Below are 5,353 nucleotides of genomic sequence, written 5' to 3' on the forward strand. Positions count from 1 at the left end.
CATACATTTATTGACTGTCTTATTTCATTGATAATTTTGAGGTAAGTAGCAGACAGAATTTTTTTTTTTTAAATGTACGAAAACAAATTAGTCTAATTTGAGAGCGTTGTCAAGTAGTGGAAGGAAGAGTCGTTCAGTACTCCTGTATTCTATTAGCAGGATGGCATCCAAATGAATGTATATTGTCAATAAGGATACTACTCTAACTCCCCAAGAAAGCCCACTTGAACTGACAGATTTGAATCCTGCCTTATCTTCAGCCATTTGTAGCCATGAAAACTACTAAAAATACCAGTTTCAGAAGTCGCCTGGGTCACCAGCAGAAGTATTGCCACAGAACAATTTGGAAATAATCTTAAAAGAAAACAAACAAAAAAACTCAATAATCCTGTCCCAGTAGTGACAGTCAGTCAATCCATTCTAGAAAACTATTTGAATGATCCTCCAACTAAGAGCTCTGCCTGGTGGAATACCATTCAGTGCTTTATGGAAAACTGCAAAGGACTGCACAAAAGCCACTAGCATAGATAGTTTTTAGGGATTGGGGGGGAAAGAGAGGTTTGTTTGTTTTTAAAAGGCTAGTTCTATTAACACCTCAAACAGCTGCCTTGCAAGCCTGAACAGAGCACACAGCTCTCTTTCATCCTAAAGAGCAAGTTTATCCCATGATATTGCATGTATTTTTTGCAATCTACAATACTGGTCACTAATGAAAGAATCCATTTAAGAGATATTACAGCGAGTACAGATATAAATTTTTTTTATTAAAGCTAATGTTAAAAAATTATATAATACATAGGTTGAGAAAAGAGTGTCTGTACATCTGGGTATAGTGTTTAGATTATCCACAAATACAAAGTTAGTTTTTAAAGTCATAAGACACGTAGTGCATAATCAAATAACCCAAATTTAGGTGAATAGATTTAACAATACAGTTTAGATATTAGAATCCGTACTATAGTAAGAAGCAAAAGTACAGCTTAAATCTATTTTTAAAAGGAAATCTGACACCTTAAAATTGTAAAATTCCCAGGACGTACAGAGTAGCCCCTGAACTTAAAGTAAAATCCCATAAGGATTTTTGAGACCCAGAATCTTTCACAGCAACTTGAAGGTTACTTGAGACCAGAGAATGAAATCTTTGCTCCATTTTTCAAGTAGTTATTCTGATGATACAGGCAAATGAAGCAAGCATTTTCTGATCATTCAGAAGTTCAAGCTGTACTTTGAACTGGCAAGAGCAACCAACTGTAATATGGGTAAAGAGGAAAGAGTCCAGTACATATACGCACTGTAGCATCCTTCTTCCTAGAGGAGAGACAGGCCTGTTTTACCTTGACTGAATTCTTTGGGGCAGGGTCAATCTTAGTTCTGTGTTTGTACTGCACTAGCACAATAGGGTCCTGGTCCATGACTAAGGCCTGGTCTACATTACGCGTTTAGGTCGAATTTAGCAGCGTTATCTCAATTTAACCATGCACCCCGTCCACATGACAAAGCCCTTTTTTCCCCCCGACTTAAAGAGCTCTTAAAATTGATTTCTTTACTCCACCCCCGACGAGGGGATTAGCATTGAAATCGGCCTTCCCGGGTCAAATTTGGGGAACTGTGGATGCAATTCGATGGTATTGGCCTCCGGGAGCTAACCCAGAGTGCTCAGTTGTGACCACTCTGGACAGCGCTCTCAATTCGGATGCACTGGCCAGGTATACAGGAAAAGGCCAGTGAACTTTTGAATCTCATTTCCTGTTTGGCCAGCATGGCAAGCTCACCTGCACAGGTCACCATGCAGAGCCTATTATCACAGGAGACCATGCAGTCCCAGAATCACCGAAGAGCTTCAGCATGGGCCAAACATGAGGTACAGGATCTGATCACTGTATGGGGAGATGAATCCATGCTGGCAGAACTCCATTCAAAGAGACAAAATGCTAAAATATTTGAAAAAAATCTCAAATGGCATGAAGAACAGAGGCTATAACAGGGACCGGCAGCAGTGCTGCGTGAAAATTAAGGAGCTCAAGCAAGCCTACCAAAAAAACAGAGGCAAACGGCTGCTCCAGTTCAGAGCCCCAGACATGCCGCTTCTATGATGAGCTGCATGCCATTCTAGGGGGTGCAGCCACCCCATCCCAACCCTGTCCTTTGACTCTGTCCAAGGGGTGGGACGCAACATGGAAATGGGTTTGGGGGGCAAGGAAGATGATGATCCTAGAATATCAGGGTTGGAAGGGATCCCAGGAGGTCATCTAGTCCAACCTCCTGCTCAAAGCAGGACCAATCCCCAACTAAATCATCCCAGCCAGGGCTTTGTCAAGCCTGACCTTAAAAACTTCTAAGGAAGGAGATTCCACCACCTCCCTAGCTAACGCATTCCAGTGTTTCACCACCCTCCTAGTGAAAAAGTTTTTCCTAATATCCAACCTAAACCTTCCCCACTGCAACTTGAGACCATTACTCCTTGTTCCGTCATCTGCTATCACTGAGAACAGTCTAGAGCCATCCTCTTTGGAACCCCCTTTCAGGTGGTGAAACCAGCTATCAAATTCCCCCCTCAGTCTTCTTTTCCGCAGACTAAACAATCCCAGTTCCCCCAGCATCTCCTCATAAGTCATGTGTTCCGGTCCCCTAATCATTTTTGTTGCCCTCCGTTGGGCGCTTTCCCAATTTTTCCACATCCTTCTTGTGGTGTGGGGCCCAAAACTGGACACAGTACTCCAGATGAGGCCTCACCAATGTTGAATAGAGGGGAACGATCACGTCCCTCGATCTGCTGGCAATGCCCATACTTATGCATCCCAAAATGCTACTGGCCTTCTTGGCAACAACAGCACACTGTTGACTCATATCCAGCTTCTCGTCCACTGTAACCCCTAGGTCCTTTTCTGCAGAACTGCTGCCTACACATTCGGTCCCTAGTCTGTAGCGGTGCATGGGATTCCTCCGTCCTAAGTGCAGGACTCTGCACTTGTCCTTGTTGAACCTCAGATTTCTTTTGGCACAATCCTCTAATTTGTCTAGGGCCCTCTGTATCCTATCCCTACCCTCCAGTGTATCTACCTCTCCTCCCACTTTAGTGTCATCTGCAAACTTGCTGAGGGTGCAATCCACAGCATCCTCCAGATCATTAATGAAGATACTGAACAAAACTGACCTGAGGACCAACCCTTGGGGCGCTCCACTTGATACCGGCTGCCAACTAGACATGGAGCCATTGATCACTACCCGTTGAGCCTGACAATCTAGCCAGCTTTCTATCCGCCTTATAGTCCATTCCTTAAGCCCATACTTCTTTAACTTATTGGCAATAATACTGTGGGAGACCATGTCAAAAGCTTTGCTAAAGTCCAGGAACACACATCCACTGCTTTCCCCTCATCCACAGAGCCAGTTGATAAAGAGGAGGTTGTAGATAGCTTACAACAAGGAAGCGGAGAAACCAGTTTCCCCAACAGCCAGGATTTCTTTATCACCCTGGACCTGTACCCAGTACCTCCCGAACCCACCCAAGGTGGGCTCCCGGACCCTGAAGGCGGAGAAGGGACCTCTGGTGAGTGTACCTTTGTAAATATTATAAATATTTTAAAAGCAAGCGTGTTTAATGATTAATTTGCCCTGGCATTCGTGGCCAGTACAGCTACTGGAAAAGTCTGTTAACGTGTCTGGGGATGGAGCAGAAATCCTCCAGGGACATCTCCATAAAGCTCTCCTGGATGTACTCCCAAAGCCTTTGCAAAAGGTTTCTGAGGAGGGCAGCCTTATTCCATCCTCCATGGTAGGACACTTTACCATACCAGGACAGTAGCACGTAGTTGGGAATCATTGCAGAAAAAGAGCATTGCAGCGTATGGTCCCGGTGTTTGCTGACATTCAAACAACATCCGTTCTTTATCTCTCTGTGTTACCCTCAGGAGAGTGATATCATTCATGGTCACCTGGTTCAAATAGGGTGGCTTTAGTAAGCAGACATTCAGAGGTGCCCGTTCCTTCTGGGCTGTTGGCCTGTGGCTGAACAGAAATCTTCCCCGCTGTTAGCCATGCGGTGCGGGGAGGGGTGAAGCAATCATCCCAGAGAATTGGGTGTTTGGGGGAGGGGTCTTAATTGGGTTTCTGCTGCACGTGAACCTGGAAACCGCAGCCCCTCCTTTTAAATTGCCAACCCATTTTTAACGGCCAACCCAATGGCTACTTCGTATGGGAAACGTGGGAATGGTTTCAAACAGCAGCGCCCTCATGTTATGAAGGTTAAAGGCGGCAAAAGACTGTGGCTTACCATGGATTCCTGCAAGCCGAAATCTGTTGCCCAGCTCTGCATGAATCTCTCGCACCAAACTGACATACCCTCAATAAGAGGCAAAACGCAACCTTGTAATGAAAGCACATGTGCTATGTAACGTTAACAGCAAGGTTCACTGTGAAAGAGTGTACCCATTGTTCTATAAAATGTCTTTTTAACTCTCCCTTTCTTTTCCCTTCCATCAGCTGCATGTTTCTTCCCAGAAGCTAGCGAAGATTAGAAGGCAAAAAATAAAAAACGCACTCACGATGAAATGTTCTCTGACCTCATGCTGTCCTCCCACACTGACAGAGCACAGCAAAATACATGGAGGCAGACAATCTCAGAGTGCAGAAAAACACAATACGACCTCGAGGAGAGGTGGCGGGCTGAAGATGGTAGGTGGCGTCAGCTTGCTGAAAGAAGGCAAGAGTCAATGCTCAGGCTGCTGGAGGATCAAACTCATATGCTCCAGCAGATGGTTGAGCTGCAGGAAAGGCAGCAGGAGCACAGACCGCCGCTACAGCCCGTGTAACCAACCACCCTCCTCCCCAAGTTCCACAGCCTCCTCACCCAGATGCCCAAGAACACGGTGGCGGGGCCCTCCGGCCACCAGCCACTCCACCCCAGAGGATTGCCCAAACAGAAGGCTGGCATTCAATAAGCAAGTTTTAAAGTGCTGTGTGGCCTTGTCCTTCCCTCCTCCTCCACCCCTCCCAGGCTACCTTGGCAGTTATCCCCATATTTGTGTGATGAATAAAGAATGCATGAATGTGAAGCAACAATGACTTTATTGTCTCTGCAAGCGGCAATCGAAGGGGGGAGAGGAGGGTGCTTAGCTTACAGGAACGTAGAGTGAACCGGGGGGGTGGGGGGATTTCCACCAAGGAGAAACAAAAACCTGGCCATTCCTGAAACTGGTTTTCAAAGCTTCTCTGATGCTCACCGCGCCCTCCTGTACTCTAACCGCCCTGGCGTCTGGCTGCATGTAATCAGCAGCCAGGCGATTTGCCTCAACCTCCCACCCTGCCATAAACGTCTCCCCCTTACCCTCACAGATATTGTGGAGTGCACAGC

At 46.0% G+C, this 5,353-nt stretch overlaps 1 protein-coding gene across 3 annotated transcripts in view; it reads right to left on the minus strand.

Annotated features, from left to right (window-relative positions):
- Nucleotides 1-5,353, minus strand: part of PELI2 (pellino E3 ubiquitin protein ligase family member 2) — a 138,871-nt gene that overhangs the window by 84,107 nt on the left and 49,411 nt on the right. The gene's annotated exons all lie outside the window — the stretch shown is intronic.

The sequence above is a fragment of the Dermochelys coriacea genome, chromosome 6 (assembly GCF_009764565.3).
Source record: "Dermochelys coriacea isolate rDerCor1 chromosome 6, rDerCor1.pri.v4, whole genome shotgun sequence".
Lineage (NCBI taxonomy): Eukaryota > Metazoa > Chordata > Testudines > Dermochelyidae > Dermochelys > Dermochelys coriacea.